Raw genomic sequence first — 16,413 nt, forward strand, 5'->3', positions numbered from 1 at the left:
GGGAAGCGCTGCTCCCTCACTCTGCATCACACACTCAGTCACCCAGGGCTTGAGCAGGTGATGATCAGCATGCCCATAACCCACCAAGTCCTTCAGCAACCCTCTCCCCTAGCCCTTGGCCCTGCACATTTGGACTGGCAAGTATGAGTGTGAGTGTGTGTGTGTGTGTGTGAGAGAGAGACTCCATGTTGTCCCCCTCCCCCAGCCCCAGCTTCCCACACTCCAGCCAGCCTGCTCCCTGGTCTCCTTCCCTCACGATGCTAATCAACCCATGAATATAGATGTTTGCTGGTCTTGGTTCTTCACCCTCCTCCCCACTCATCTGACAAATCCAGCCACATATGGATTCATTTTAAAGATTATCTGGGATGCCCCCCACCCTATGCACTAGCTGCAGACCTAGAAGATCAGTTCCTCGGCCCAGACATCAGGTGAGCCATCTGGGGGGAGAAGGGGTGAACTGAGCTTTATCAACAGGTCTGGCATGTCCAGATTTAAGGCCTGGATTTACTGTGAAGCTGATGAGGCTTAAGTTTCAGGACCTCCCTCCCCTGCTTGCATGCAAGAGGCCCTGGTGCTCATAAGTCTTTGTAAAATTGGCAAACGCAAGCTATTTTAAGGTAGTCAAGACTTCTGTCTTTTCTCCCGCACCTTCCCTCCAATACCCCCCTTCCTGTTAGGTGACATTGGAGTGGTTGTAGGCACTTCAGTGATCTGGATAAAGGGCAGTTGAGGTGGGGATACATAGGTTCAGGTTTCTTGGGGTATGTTAGTTATGCATTGTCATCACACTCATGCACGATTAAGTGTTTGCAAACCCTCCTGGTGTAGGAGCGGCAGGAGTAATCCTACTACCTGGTGGGTGGCCTCGATCTCCACCCTGGCCTAAAGGCACAGGGTCAAAATCAAAATCATCTGATTTTGACTGTGTCCTAAGGCACCTGACCCTGGGAGGGTGAGATTGTGGAGGGGAAGCCAAGTATAAAGGTGTGGAGCCAGAAACCAATCTCTGGAAAGTTCTTCCCAACATCACATGTCTAAAACTGTAAGTGGAAGACTTAGATATCTCATCTCTGGAGGATCATTCCAGACAGGGATGGGAGGGGAGAGAGCAATGACAGATGCACAGTAGCCCAGATCCATCTAGATGCATACGAGCATCAGCCTCCTGTGTTTGGTTATCAAACACCTGCCTGTAAGAAATTTCATCTTTCATCTCCAGGTCCATACGGGCTAACTCTAACTGCTGCGGCTACAAGGGTGAGGACCAGTGTGTGGACTGCGGGAGCTTCATCTAGCTACTGCTTCCCTGGGAGCCGGCCAGCCTGCCCCTAATGACACCCTCCCTCTCACCAAACTTCCTCTTCGGGGTAACGGATTTCAGAACATTTTGCAAAGAAGTTAGTGCCACCACTGGCCTTTGGAGTATACCGCTCAGCCAAGGCAAACAGGCCTTTCCTTTCCTGTAACCAAATTTGGTACTCTGGCTTATCACTCCCTCCTGCCCTCTGGCAGCTGCGGCATGTGCTGTGGGTTTGCTACAGAGCGCTGGCTCTTGGGGGCTGATGATTTGTCGCTTGGGTCTATGTGGCAATAGAGGTGGATTCCAAGAAACACATGTTTAAGAAATTCAGGAAGGAGCAAGGAAGTGGATATGATCATTGGCTAATTGGTCTGTTAGGCCAAAAATGCCCTTCGGTGCTCACCACAGCACCGTCGCCAGTTCTTAAGTAGCGGGTGACCTCCCTTGAGGTCGTTGTGTGAATGACTGTGATAAATGGTTGGTTTGGGAAGGTTAGGGATTTTTCTCCTTTTGCTTGCTCTTTTTTTTTTTTTCTTCTTCCTTTTGGTTGTTTGAGATCTTATTGAAAATCACAAACCAGAGAGCAAACAGCTGCCAAGGTCAGTGGTGAACATTTTGAGAATCAGGTTACGGTGGCCTGTGGCTCTCTGTTCAGCTTGAGTTCCCATTGCTTGGGTGATCAGTGAGAACATTCTCCTTAAAATACCCACTTACCCTTGGTTTACCAGTAAGCAAGGGGTGAAAACAGGCAGAAGGGTCAGGCTCGATAATGTGGCAGGATCTCTTTATAAGGATCTGTCTCCTCTACCCTCCCCACCTCCACCCAAACAACAATGTGTCTCTAGGGGGCGGCCACTGAATCAGATGCCTTGGAACAAAACAAATCCTAGAGGCTAAGTAAATGGTTTAGGGGGGAAATTGAACAATTTTGTAGGCAGGCTCTCGGTGTTCCTCCAACAAGGGGTTCTGTGGCTGTTTGGTGTGAAGGCGCTGGATCAGCATAAAAGCATTTACGGCAGAGCATGCTGGCACTAGTGAGGTTCCCCCCTTTCGTCAAATGAAGAACGGGTAGTGAAAAAGCCTGAACCCAAAGTCAAGAGTCATGCTTTCTATGTCTTGCTCCACTCCTTGCTAAACTGAAGAAACTCAGGCAAAACAGTTTCTTTCTCTGGGCCTCCCTTTCTCATCACGAGGTGATTGGGTCAATTCTTTGATGACAGGCTTTCCTTCTGTGTTTACCCAAACTCAAATCAAATATTCTTGCCACCACAAATGCTTTCAGCATTACCCTGGGGTGAGTCATAGAAAGCAAATTTCACACTGTGATCAAACACATCACATTTTCCAACATGGCATATTCTGTAGCAACTATGTTATTAATTTCTACTAAGTTGTGGCTCCAGTACACCCAAACCAAAAAGGAAAAAGCAAGAGTTGCAGAATGGATTTTAAAAAATGACTTCTACTCTAAACTGTATCACAAATAACAGCTAAAAATATATTGTGCAAAGAGTGGCTACTGTGTTAGCTCTGGAGATTAACTTAGGATCATTTGTATGTAGCACCTTTTTAATTTTTTTAATTCAATTTTTATTTTTTTAATACTAGAAAACATTTTGTATTGGTGTATAGCCAATTAACAATGTTGTGATAAGTTTCAGGTGGACAGTGAAGGGACTCAGTCATACATATACATGTATCCATTCTCCCCCAAACCCCTCTCGCATCCAGGCTGACACATAACATTGAGCAGAGTTCCCATAAGCATCTTTTTTATTTTAATGCAAGCATTCTTTTAATGCACTTAAAACAGTGCCTTCGTAAGAATGTTAAAATTTTCCTAAATGTCATTTACACTAACTGGCTTTGGTTTGCCTATCTGCACCTCCAAGGTGCATAAATTCTAAACTAGTGAGGTCTGAATTAATGAAATATTTTCAAGGTTTACTTCTGGAATGTGTTGAATCAATTAACTAACTCTTGGAACATCATAAATGAGGGAAATAAATCTGATATGATGTAGGAGACTACATCTGAAGCAGAGATCCCTTTATCTAGTAAATGCTGGGATATATAGAGTTAAATTTAAAACAAAATGAGATTTCCTGAGGTCTTGAATGCTAATATGTACTGCATTAGCCTTGATATGGGTAGTGTCCTTCATAACAAAATAGAATCCTTGCCAAATCTGGTATCTTAAAACAGTAATGTAGACTCCAGCTTTCTGATTAAATTCTTTGGATATTAAAATTTGGTTTGACCTAGATTTGAAGTGACTAGATATTTTTTTTTTCCCTGTAAATTTCAGGGAACTCCGGATCAAGGCAGAAGGGCTGAATCTAAATCTCTCTTCTAAAGACACTCATAAAAATATGCCCAGCATTAAAAGTTTCCACCCGAGGCAACGAACAAAACAAGTTGGATTCAAGCAGCAGCAACAACAGTAAAAAAAAAAAAAAAAAAATTAGGAAATTCTGTAATTAGACCTCAACATGGAAATATGTTCTAAATAATTTAAGTGACTGCGGTTAAAAAAAGAACAGAAATGGCAAAGCTGTTCCATTTTTGCAAGAGCTAGTTTTCGGTTACTTTCCCTGCACTCACCAGCATCATAAAATGTTAGTGCTGGAAAGGTCACTAATGATCATCTTTTCCAGCCCCTCTTATAGAGAAAGACGTCCAGAGAGGCAATGGCATTGAAATTGACCAGTGTCAGGAATCAATTAGTGATGGAATGCCAACTAGAACCCAGCTCATTCTGAGCTAGCACATGGCATGGCAGTGTGTCCAACAGGCACTTACTAAATGTTTGTGGGATTGAATGAAGTTACCCTTCAAGTTTTCACTGGAAACCAAATCAATCAAAAATCACCCATTTTTTTCTCATAGGTGTCTGTTCTCCAAGACATGTTCTGCAGGTCTGATTTCCTGGATTCAAGGAAAGATTTATGGAGAAGGGAGTTAAGTTGGGGTCGTTGAAGGAAGAAGTTTTTCTCTACACTGAAGTTTGAGCCAGGAGAGGAGAGAAGAAGATAAAGAGAAAAAGGTTATGCAAATGCAGTGATTTTTGCATTTTTTTTTTTTTTTAATAGGATTGGTAGTTTGGTCTGCATTCTCATATTTCTGAGGGAGTTAAAAGTTATCCTGGTATAGAACAAAGTGTGTGTGTGTGTGTGTGTGTGTGTGTGTGTGTGTGTGTGTTAGTTGCACAGTTGTATCTCTTTGCAGCCTCGTGAACTGTAGCCCACCAGCCTCCTCTGTCCATGGGATTTCCCAGGCAAGAACACTGGAGTGGGCAGTTATTCCCTTCTCCGGGGGATCCTTCCAACCCAGGGATCAAACCCAGGTCCCCTGCATTGCAGGTGGGTTCTTCACCATATGAACCACCAAGGAAGCCCCAAAGAACAAAGTAGGCACTTATTAACTGTTGAATGAATAAACATATGTTTTACTTGAAATCCCTCTGCTTTCTGGTTGCTGCTACCAATTCCTCTTTTCTAAAGGAGGAGACTGAGGCTCAGAGAACATCATGGTTGGCCAAAAGTGTTAAATAACTTCTTTGAATATTTTATACTTCTCCTCTTGGTTCTCAGTGAAAGAGTTCCAGTCTTCTCATCAACTTTGTGTTCTATTACGAATTTTTTTATGTGGGCATAAAGGCAAAATATAGGCCTCTAATGGATGGCTGAAACCACAGTGAATATGAAAAATCAAAATGCCTCTGGGTTGGCAGATTCCAAATGCCATTGAACAAAGGAAATTGCATGCTCATTTGGAAGGAGAGAAAGGTGAAAATAAATGACAGTTCAAGTGCCTTGTGATTTGCAACTGCCTTGCTTAATCCTGTTTCCAATTTAACAGCATGTTCTAAGTCAACAGAGTCCTACGTTCGAAGAGACTTTGTGGGGTCTATGTAATGAGAACGGTATTGAGTTCCTGGGTGCCCTTTTCTGAAGAACTCACTATAACTCCATTGGCATGGTATCGTCTAGTGGGAGGAGAAGAGTGACTTTGTTTATCCCTGTATGTCTAGCCTGTGTCTCAGGGGATGACATCACCTCTCAGCAAGTAATTTAGCTAATGGAAGAGGTCAGGAAAAATGACCAGTATTGCCTTTTTATGAACACCACTCCATCCCCAAAATGAGCTTTTTATGAGGGAAATGATTTGCTTATTAGGTAAAGTAAACAGAGGCACAATGTCATGTTCAAAATGAGCAAGTTTGGATTAGGAGTGACACTGAGCAAAGAGCCTGGCTGGGCCTCTCAGACTCTTGTGGGATGCAGAGTCGGGGGCGGTGAGAATGATTCCAATTAACCTCACTGGGGAAGGGCTTGCAATGGGACGCGTTTGAGCCACTGGTGGCCAGGCTGTTCAGCCCTGGAGAGCAGAAAGGCTGAGACGGGGAGATGGAAAGTCATCTGATGGCAGCATAACTTCACTTTTTAAACCCTGGAAACCAGACTCTGATGAAGATCTGAGAGTCTCCAGGTGAATTCTGTCTTTCTAACCACAGGGAAACTGAGGCTCAGGGAGGTTTAGATGTTTGCTCAGGTCCCAGGATAATTAGCCTCTGGGGGAAGTCTTATATCCAGGCTTCTTTGTTATCATGAGAGGGGTGTGAAGCTGTCTACCTTCACTCATTCTGAGCAAAACTCACCCGACTTGCAGGAAACACATCTGTCTTGGTCACTAAAGTGCTGGGCACCTAGTAGATGCTCAAGAAATATTTGAAGAATAAAAGAAAGAAACTCAGATCTGAATACTGATCAGGACCAAAGACTGAAAGAAACAAGATTTCCAGATTATAACCAGCTTGGGCCTTGAGCTGGTTCCCAGGATGTAGGTTGAAAATTCTATTCTGGGCCTGGACAAGGGACACAGCAAACAGAATCGGGAATCAAAATGTTGTTATGATCAAGGGTAAAAGTCAGCCACTTCCCTCTAGCTTATAGTGTGACAAGGAATAAAGGAGTCTATAGCAAATACTTGGTGGAGTGCTCAATAGTTGTTCGTGGTGAAAATGATGATGGATAACGATGACAATGATGACAAACTTTATACTGTACCAGATCCAGGTCCTCAGCTTGAGGTTTCTTCCAATTTTTAATACCTTGTGTGACCAGACCATAGTCATTGTTTTTCATAACTAGAGTTAATACAGATATATTGTTCATTAAAGCATTTTAAAAAATATGTTGGGACTCCATCTTGGGCTTCCTTATAATTTGTGATGAGTGTAGAAGAGTAAAAAATGAGCTTCACAGAACATTCAGGATTTCCAACTGTGATGAAGTTAAAGCCTGTGACCTGTACAGTTCCCTTTCCCACAGAGTGATCAGATTAACTTCTCTAAACGTTGTGTTTGCCACGTCACGCCTCTGCCCAAAAACCTTCAAGGGCTTGCTATCACCCACTCAGGAGCGAACAAAGAGTACCCGTTCATTAGCCTGGTGCTCACAGGTGACATCAGCCTCACCGTGATTGGTCCCTATGATCTGTACGCCTAGATTCCGTTTGCCATCCTCTGAACTCATCTGGCAACTTCCGCCTTCACACATTTATCCCTACTTCCTTCCCCTTTTCCATGCTTCCATTTTCAGCCTGTGTCTAAAACCAGTAGGAATGGCTCCCCTTCTGAACTTGGACTGTGTCTTGTTTTGGGACACTTCATAAAACCTGTATGTCCTTCTGCTGCCTTGCTTTGTGGTCTTTGAGATTATTTTTCACACCAAACAGTAACCTTGATGTGCAAGACTATTTCGTATCCATCTTTTCATCCTCTTAAGTATTTTTCAGTAGTCGTGGTTAATATTTTCCTACTGAAGGAATAAAATGTGGATTGGAAAAAAATTCCAGCTTCTCACAGATCGGGGAGACTACCTGTGCATACTGTATTAATAATAAGGATTCCAACTGGAGTTTTTCCTCTGCAGTTTCCTAGCAGGAGAAGACTGCATTTCTCCCAAAGACTATATGAGTTTGACGTTTCCTCCTGTATTTGATGCACTAAAAATGGAGGAAGGATCCGCATCCGCAGGTATAATATGGTGAGAGAAAAAAAGTGATGCAACCCACTGATGCAACCACATTTTCCTGGATGACCTGCCCCGGCCCCAGGGGAAACTTTTAAGTATTTTTGTCACTTGGAGTCTTCAGCTCTTGACTTTAAACACTAAGAAGCCCATGGTCCTCCCAGCAAGATGCTCTTCCTATTCACTGTCACATGATTGAGCAACCATTGCAACAGCTCTGAGGGAGTATGTTCTCTATGTGCTTGTGTGAAGGATGGTAGAAACTGAGATCTTTTGACTGGAACCTGGCTATGTGAAGAGGACAGGAATGGCATGAACATGGAGCGGGATTATACAGACATGTTTAGGCTCAGGGAGCCATCCAGGTTGATTGGAGCTTCAGGTGGAAGAAGAGTGGAAATTTGAAATGGAAGAGTGAGGTCACAGTAAAGAGGGCTTCAAAGCCAGGTTTTAGGCTATGAATTCCAGGCAGGGGAAGGCAGGGCATGGTGGCAGGAGGGTTTGAACTAGAGATGCAAACAGGAGGATCAACTCTTGCTCTAGAATTTAACCTGTGCGATTTTTTTTTAATAAAGTGGAGATATTTCCTATAAAATCATCATGCAGATTAAATTATATAGCATATGTGAAACAACTCTGTGACATGTGAATGGTAGATGAATTTGGCAAATTATTGGAATCGACACGGTAGGGTTCTTGGGTGAGATTCTAGATCAAACGATTGAGAACTTGGTTTGTGGTTTACAAGCATGAAATAAAGAAGTTGTCATGTCCAGGAAGCAGCTTGGGTTCCCTGAGCAACCTTCATGCAGACACAATACCATTCCCTTCGGTGTGAGGGTTCTCAGAAAATGCAGCGGAAGTAGCATATCAGAATTTCAGTGAGGCAACTTTGCAAGATTCTTCCTCATAATAGGCTGACGAAGAAGATTGAAGGGGTGAGGAGGAGTGCACACTGGCTGGTTTGGAAACAGGCCCTCCAAAGTGATGAAATCCATCAAAGTGATGTCAAACTGCAGATGGTTCCTAAGTGCCATGCTACCCATTGAGCTCAACACTTTCAGAAAAGAACTTAGAAGAACATATAAAAGGTTTGCTTATCAAATACACAAATAGAAAAGGCCCTGGAATGAATATAAATGTTAAGTAATAAAACTTAGGATTTTTTAAAACTCTATTGTTTAGAGACTGCTACAGTATTAAGTTTATTTTGACAATAAACACTGTTTATTTCAGGATGAGCTTTCAGAACAGTATTATCCATGCGTCCAAATTACAAACACACTCTTCTCTCTCTGCTTCCTAAACGTCTATGAATATTCTCTTCCCCTGGCACAGAACCAGCCCCATAGGAATGGAACAAAGACAGAGCACTCCTTCTAAAAGACCAAGCTGTAAAATTAGCAAAGGAATAAAAAACAGCTGGCGAAATATGATAGCTGTTATTCTGAGCCCATGAACCTGAAAAGATAGTTTATTTTAGAAGACAAACAAAATCTGCCTTCTGTTTGATCTGGGACAGCATCCACCGTCAGAAGCCGTCCGTTTGTATTTAGTTACTCAGGAGGTTTGGGACAAGCCGTACAGGCACTGTAAACAGAGAACAGAAAGGATCGGTTTCCATCTTAATTTGACAGTAAACAGTACTAATTTGACGCTGCAGCTGTTTATCGATACCCAGGGAAAAAAAAGAAGCTGCAATTCAATAGAGAGAACAGTAGCCAGTGTGTTGGGGCCGAATTGTTCCTAAGATGGCAGGAGCCAGGCTGTCTTGAATCTCTCCCTGTTACGAGAACACAATGTAAATTGCCACATGATGTGGTTTTCATCTGTCAGCAGGGCCAGCAGTGGGGACGTGTAGTTTTTAGCCTTCAGAGAGGGCTCTCGCTTGTGGCTTCATCTTGACTTGTCTTAGCAGCTACCAATGGATTCCCTGTCAATCACTTAATATTTTATAGAAGAGAGTTCTGACCCCAGGGAAAATTCTTCATTCAGTCACTCACTTATTTGACAAATGTTTATTAAGTACTTACTGTGTGCCAAACTCTGGGCTACGTATTGGCATTGAAAAGACAAAAGAGCTATACAGATAATTGCAAACAAATAGTGAAGACACTATAAGGAAAGCACAGTAATAAACGTGCACACTGATTAATCAAAGAATCTGGTTAGTTGAATTCTTGTTATGTGTCATCTTGAATTGGTCATACAGAACTAGGCTTTGGTATCATAGATTGGATTTGAAAGTTATCACCAACATAGCTCATTTTGCCTTCCTTCCTTCACTCATTCATTTGTTATATTTTGGGTGATTCTGACAAATCACCCAGACAAATACCTTGTGAGTAATTTTCAAACACTAGCTCAGTTAATCCTCAAAACCACATAATAAGGTAGACTGTTTTCATCATCCATTTGGCCAATAAAGAAAATATGGTGCAGCCACTATGGAGAACAGTATGGAAGTTCCTTAAAAAATGAAAAATAGAGTTACCATATGATCCTACAGTCCTACCTCTGGGCATATATCTAGAAAAGATGAGAATCTGATTTGGAAAAATCCATACACCCCAAAGTTCAATCTAAATGTGCATTGACGAATGGATAAAGATGTGGTATGTGTATATATATGTATACCTGTTTGCATATGTACATATATATACAAATGTAATGGAATATTGTTTTTGTTTAGTCACTAAGCTATGTCTGCCTCTTTTGTGACCCCCTGGACTCTAGCCCACCCCATCACTTTTTAAAAAGTTGAAGCTATGAAGCCCACGGTTTGCCATTACCTTCTCTAGCGGATCTTCCCGACCTAGGGACCCAACCCATGTTTGCTGCATTACAGATGGATTCTCTACTGTTGAGCCACCAAGGAAGCCCCAGTGGAATATTGAAAGTGAAACTGTTAGTTGCTCAGTCGTATCCAACTCTTTGCAACCCCATGGACTGTAACCTGCCAGGCTCCTCTGTCCATGGAATTCTTCAGGCAAGTATACTGGAGTGGGTAGTCATTCCCTTCTCCAGGGCATCTTCCTGACTCGGGGATTGAACTCAGGTGTCCTACATTGCAGGCAGATTCTTTACCATCTGAGCCACTAGGGAAGCCCCAATAGACTATTTCAGCCATAAAAAAGAATGAAATAATGCCATTTGCAGCAACATGGATGAACCTAGGGATGATTATACTCAGTCAGACAGAGAAAGACAAATATTATGTGATATTACCTACATGGGGACTCTTAAAAAAATGATACAAATGAACTTATTTACAAAACAGAAACACTCACAAATATAGAAAACAAATTTTTGGCAACCAAAGGGGAAAGGTGGAGAAGCAATAAATTAGGAGTGTGAGATTGCAAGGTCTTACTGTATAACACAAGGAATTATATTCAATATCTTATAATAATCTATAATGGAAAAGAATTTGAAATATACATATGTATATACATATATATATACCTGAATCATTTTGCTGCAAACCTGAAACTAATACAAGGCTATAAATCAACTATACTTACTTGAATAAAAAGTTGTTTGTTTTGGAAAAAGAAGAAGCTATGATGCAGATGTTGGGTTTCTTGCCTGTGGTTATGCAGCTACTATATGGAGAAGTCAGGCACAGAATCCTAGTTCTGTGAACTCTAAATTCCATCATCTTTATGATAATGCTCCCCCTTAAGGTACTCAGAGGTTAAGAATCCCAGTGGTTCATCATGTTCATCAATGACCATTGTCATATATTTTTGGAAAATCATAGGTTTTCCAATAAAGACAGCATTTATTCTAGTACTCTATGACAATTTACATCTCAGACCTGTTTGTAGAATATTAAACTGCCTCCTTGAGAGGACGCTCAGAGTCTCCTGCTTAGAATAAACAGGGTATTGGGCTTGAAAAATATATTTGTTGACCACTTACTATGCACCGGGAATGAACATGGGCTTTGTCATTACAGAGAGTCACAAATCCAAGCAAGACATTGTCCCTGTGACATTATCCTGGGTCTTTACCAGGAAGTTTCCAGCCTTCCCATACCAAATTTAAAACAAACAAAATTCCACAGGATTTCAAATAATTCAGAAGATATTGACCACTTACTGTCAACCCAGGGAAAATGAACAGTTATTAGAAGAAAAGAAATCCTGTGATAGGTTCAGTTTAGTAGGAATATGCAATTTTACCACTTATATCTTAATTTATGTTCCTTTCAGATGCAACTGAATCTCTGTCATTAGGTCATAGCTGGTCTGGCCAAATAAAGCATTCTATTTAGAAAATGGAACACTTGCTGCAGCCAGCATCTCTCTATTTCACTTTTTAAAAAAGCTGAAGCAATGAACTTGTGACTTCTGGACAATTTCATGCGGTTGGTTTGCCTATGTCCTGATTCACAGTAACTGTCAGCGTTGGAAATCTGAATGGCAGAGGAGAGGGCATGTGAAGTTTATAAAGTAGCAGATTGGCTCCTTTATCTTATGTGATTTGTCTAGGACACCCACTTGCTCGTTTTAGTTTTATTATTTGACCTGCAGGATCTTAGTGCCCTGAGGGATTGAACCCAAGGCCTAGGTAGTGGAAGTGGTGAGCTCCAACCACTGAACCACCGGGAAGTTCCAAGACACCCATTTGTTGAGCACAAAAACATGTCAGAGTGTATTCCTGAACATCCTTATAGGGAAATAAGCTGTGAAACTCATTTAGGCTGATTTTGTACCAAGATTCTATTCTATATCACTGATCTACACTTTGTTACCTGAGTGCTATGACCCGCTGAGGTTTTTCTGGGTCATTTGTTGTTATTCTCCTCTTTATGCAGAGAGTTTGGAGCATTCAGTGCAAGTAATAGTTCCATCAATACATAAAACAGAATCTTATAGTGATCTATAACCTGGGAGACGCTCAGGCTGTCTCAGTGCCAGCAGCCCAGCACTCTGACTCCACTGCCCTTAAAGAATTTCAGAGATGAGACCTCTTAGGACCGGCTAATTAAGTGGTTCAGAGACACCAGCAGGAACCCACGTGCTTCCCATCTCTCTGCTCTGCCATCCCACAAGAGTTAGCATCATGTTCAAGCATATCCTCCTATGATAGCAAGGTATTTTCAGGGGTAGGACCCATATCATATCCCAACACGCCATGTCCAGGGATAGAAAATATTAGTTTTTCCTTATGCCTCTTTGTAAAATCAAGCAAATCTTTTCCCCAAGCCCCCAGAGGACCTGATTTCACATCCCAGAGGTCCGGATTCTGTTACATGCCCTGACCAGTCAGGCATTGTGTTACAGGTCCTGACTTCCACCAGTCACAGGCAGGAGGAATGGAGCTGCCTTTGTGAGCTCAGACCAACCAGAGCACATCCCCTCAAGGGCAGGACTGTGGGGAAGAGGCAAAACCTGAACAGAGTTGGGGTTTTATTATCAAGAAGTTTGGGTGAGGGGCTGTTAGTTAGGCAACAAAGAGTGTCTGCTAGAAGGGTCATGGCTGCTCTGTCTGACCTTCAACAGCCTTGTGTAGAAAGCAAAGCATGACATGGGACTTCCCTGGTGGTCCAGTGGTGAAGACTTTGCACTCCCAATGCAAGAGGCCTGGATTTGATCCCTGGTGAGGGAACTAGATCTTACATGCTGTAAGGAAAGATCCCGTGTGCCACAACTAAGACACAGCACAGCTAAATTTAGTTAATTAAGAAAAGAGAAAGCTAGGCATGACAATCCCCAACAAACAGAATAGAAAATTGAACATTTTAGTTCTTTGCTCAAGATACTTGGAATGAAATGGCAAAGTTAAGATTCCAGCCAAAGTCTTCAGTCTCAAGTCTATTGTTCTTTGCATTACTGGTTTCCTTGGTCTTGAGATAGTCCATGAATTTTCATCCCTCTAGTGCTTACTACTACCTTTCCTAGTGCCTGAACTCAGCTAAGATTTGTCTTCTCACAATGATGGATGAGCAACCAACATTCAGAGAACACTTACTGTGTCAGGCACTGTGCTAAAAACCTTACTCTGCTGGTCTCACAAAACCCCATATCATACAACCAGTGTGAGGAACTGAGGCTTGATCCTGATCAATCAGTCCTAGAATCATGTTTTCAGTCATTACACTTCCAGGGAAGGGACTGTCTATTGTCAAGGCTTCAGAGGGCTGGTGTGAAGTTAATTCAATACCGCACAAACCAGAGAGAACTTGTGAATGGAAATTGACTTAGAAGGGTAGGTCACATGCTCTTGGAGATCACTGTCACCGGGGACGGTGGAAGAGTCCCTGCATCTAATCCACTTACTCCCACTTACAGAGTATTAGACCTTGGGGGGAAAAATTCCTACTGAGCCTCAGTTTTCTTATTGGCAAAATGGGAATAAAAGGTAATTCCTACATCACAACTTTGTTATTGCCAAGATTAAGGAAGAATCTAAACAAATACTCTGTAAATTATAGAACATTCTGATGTTTATTGGTTAGTAATCATCATGACTCTTGGCATCACCTGCTTTCAGAGAGCAGGGTGTTCCATGCACATAACTCATCACTACCCTCGAAATGGATAGGGTGTTAAGAGATGAGAACTGTGATATGTATGGTTGAGTCCCTTTGCTGTCCACCTAAAACTATCACAACATTGTTAACTAGCAATACTCCAATATAAAGTAAAAAGTTAAAATATGTGTGCCTGCTTAGTCACTCAGTTGTGTCTGACTCTTTGTGACCCCATGGACAGAGGAGACTGGCAGGGACACGTCAGGCTCTTCTGTCTATGGGATTACCCAAAGCAAGAACACTGGAGTGGGTTGCCACTTCCTACTCCAGGAGATCTTCCAGAACTGAGGATCAAACCCACATCTCCTGCATTGGCAGGCAGATTCTTTACCACTATGGTCTCCTGGGAAGCCCTAAAATAAAACAATGTGGAGAAAAAGAGAACTGTGGAGTGCTACAGTCTTGCAGATAGCTGGGGACAGTCAGCTTCATCTTTCCCTAGGGCTGTGCTATTCTCTGTAAGAAGTAACCCTCTACCACCCCTCCCATCCTCCTGGGATGTCTTCCACACCTCTCCTGCTGTTCCCCACATGCCTCACCTCTTGCCCTCAGAATTATTTAATGCCCCTCTCCATCATGTGGTTTTTCAAGTAGGTGGCAGAGACGGGTAAGATTGTAAATGACACTAACAAAGTTGCTGAATGCACATAAATCATAATGTAGATAAACTGCTGTAGATGGCCCAGGTCCTGTATAAGCCAAGCTTTTGCTTATTGGAGCTGATTTTATGTGTGCTGCAGCAGACGTGGGCCAGACCAGAGAGAGTCAGCCTCCCTGGAGCAGGATGATATAGACCCACAATATACTGTATTTGGAAAAGACCCTGGCAATCACCTAACCCTCATATTCCCAATGTTAATGGACGTGACTAAGAGATTTGTTTAGCCAATAAGTCATGTCTGACTCTTTTGTGACCCCATGGACTGCAGCCTATCATGTTCCTCTGTTCTTGGGATTTCCCTGGCAAGAATTCTGAAGTGGGTTGCCATTTCTTTCTCCAGGAGATCTTCCCAACCCAGGGATCGAACCTTCATCTTCTGCATTGGCAGGCAGATTCTTTACCACTGAATCATCAGGGAAGCCCAATATGCTACCTAGCATCTGCTGATTCACATTCAATCCATACCCAAATATGGTCCTCAAACATGGAGGTAAACAAGCTTCTTTATGCATGGTTGGGCTTTTGAAGTCTTTAATAGACTAATACATATTATGGATGTCTAAGGTGTGATTTCCCAGAATAAGCTGGCTATACTTTTTTTTTTCATGGAGCATTTGATGAAACCAGTTTTCCCTCGTTGTTGCTGTTGTTCAGTCGCTAAGTCATGTCCTACTCTGTGACTTCACAGACTGCAACAGGCCAGGCTTCCCTGTCCTTCACTATTTCCCAGAGTTTGCTCAAACTCATGACCCCTGAGCTGGTGATGCCATCCAACCTTCTCACCCTCTGTCGCCCTTTTCTCCTCCTGCCATCAATCTTACCCAGCATCAGGGTCTTTTCCAATGAGTAGGCTCCTCCCCTCAGGTGGCCAAAGTATTGACACATTAGCATCAGTCCTTCCAACGAATATTCAGGGTTGATTTCCTTTAGGACTGATTGGTTTGATCTCCTTGCAGCTCAAGAGACTCTCAAGAGTCTTTTCCAGCACCACAGTTTGAAAGCATCACTTCTTTGGGGCTCAGCCTTCCTTATGGTCCAACTCTCATATCCATACTTGACTACTGGAAAAACCATAGCTTTGACTCTAAGGACCTTTGTACACAAAGTGATGTCACTGCTTTTCAATATACTATCTAGGTTTGTCATAGCTTTTTTCCCTAGGACACTTAATAAAACCCATCATATTATTTTATATTTGAGGAAACTGAGGTTTCCAGAAGTTCACTGAGTTACTTAGGGCTTCAGACTGGCTGGAGGAAGACATAGCCTCCTGGTTTATCACACTGCATAGATTGCTCTCAAGCTTGAGGAATATCAGCTTTCCCTGGAGGGCTTGTAGAAACAGATTCCTAGGTCCCACCCCTGAGTTTTTGATTCGGTAGGTCTAGGGAGGGGTCTGATAATTTGCATTTCTAATGGGATCCCAGGTGATGCCCACGTTGTTGGTGTGGGGATCTCACTTGAAGAACCTCTAGTTCGTACTCCCTGGCTGTGTTAGATGTATCTGCTTTCTCATCCGAGCAGAGGTGTGGCTTTCTGGATGCTGAAGCAGCTTTCAACTTAGGTAGAGCAAACACTTGCCCTTGTGACTTATGGCTTAGGGGACCCTGGCAGACCAGCTCATCCATCCACAAAGACTCCACTCTTCCTGAACTTCATCCCTTCTCTTCACTCTCCCCTTCAACCCTACCAATGGGAGATTCATCACCATGGTTCTTTGCTTCTTCTTGTCATAAATTGCTTTTTGATATTGTAAATGCTCCAGGAAAGATTGAGGAAGATCATCAGTCACTCAGACATAAGGTTTAATTAAATCAGGCTCCCCTTTGACTTGGTGGGGAATACTTTCATCAGAGAAAGGGAATTTTTGATT

This window comes from Cervus canadensis, chromosome 28 (assembly GCF_019320065.1).
Source record: "Cervus canadensis isolate Bull #8, Minnesota chromosome 28, ASM1932006v1, whole genome shotgun sequence".
In the NCBI taxonomy this organism is placed as follows: Eukaryota; Metazoa; Chordata; class Mammalia; order Artiodactyla; family Cervidae; genus Cervus; species Cervus canadensis.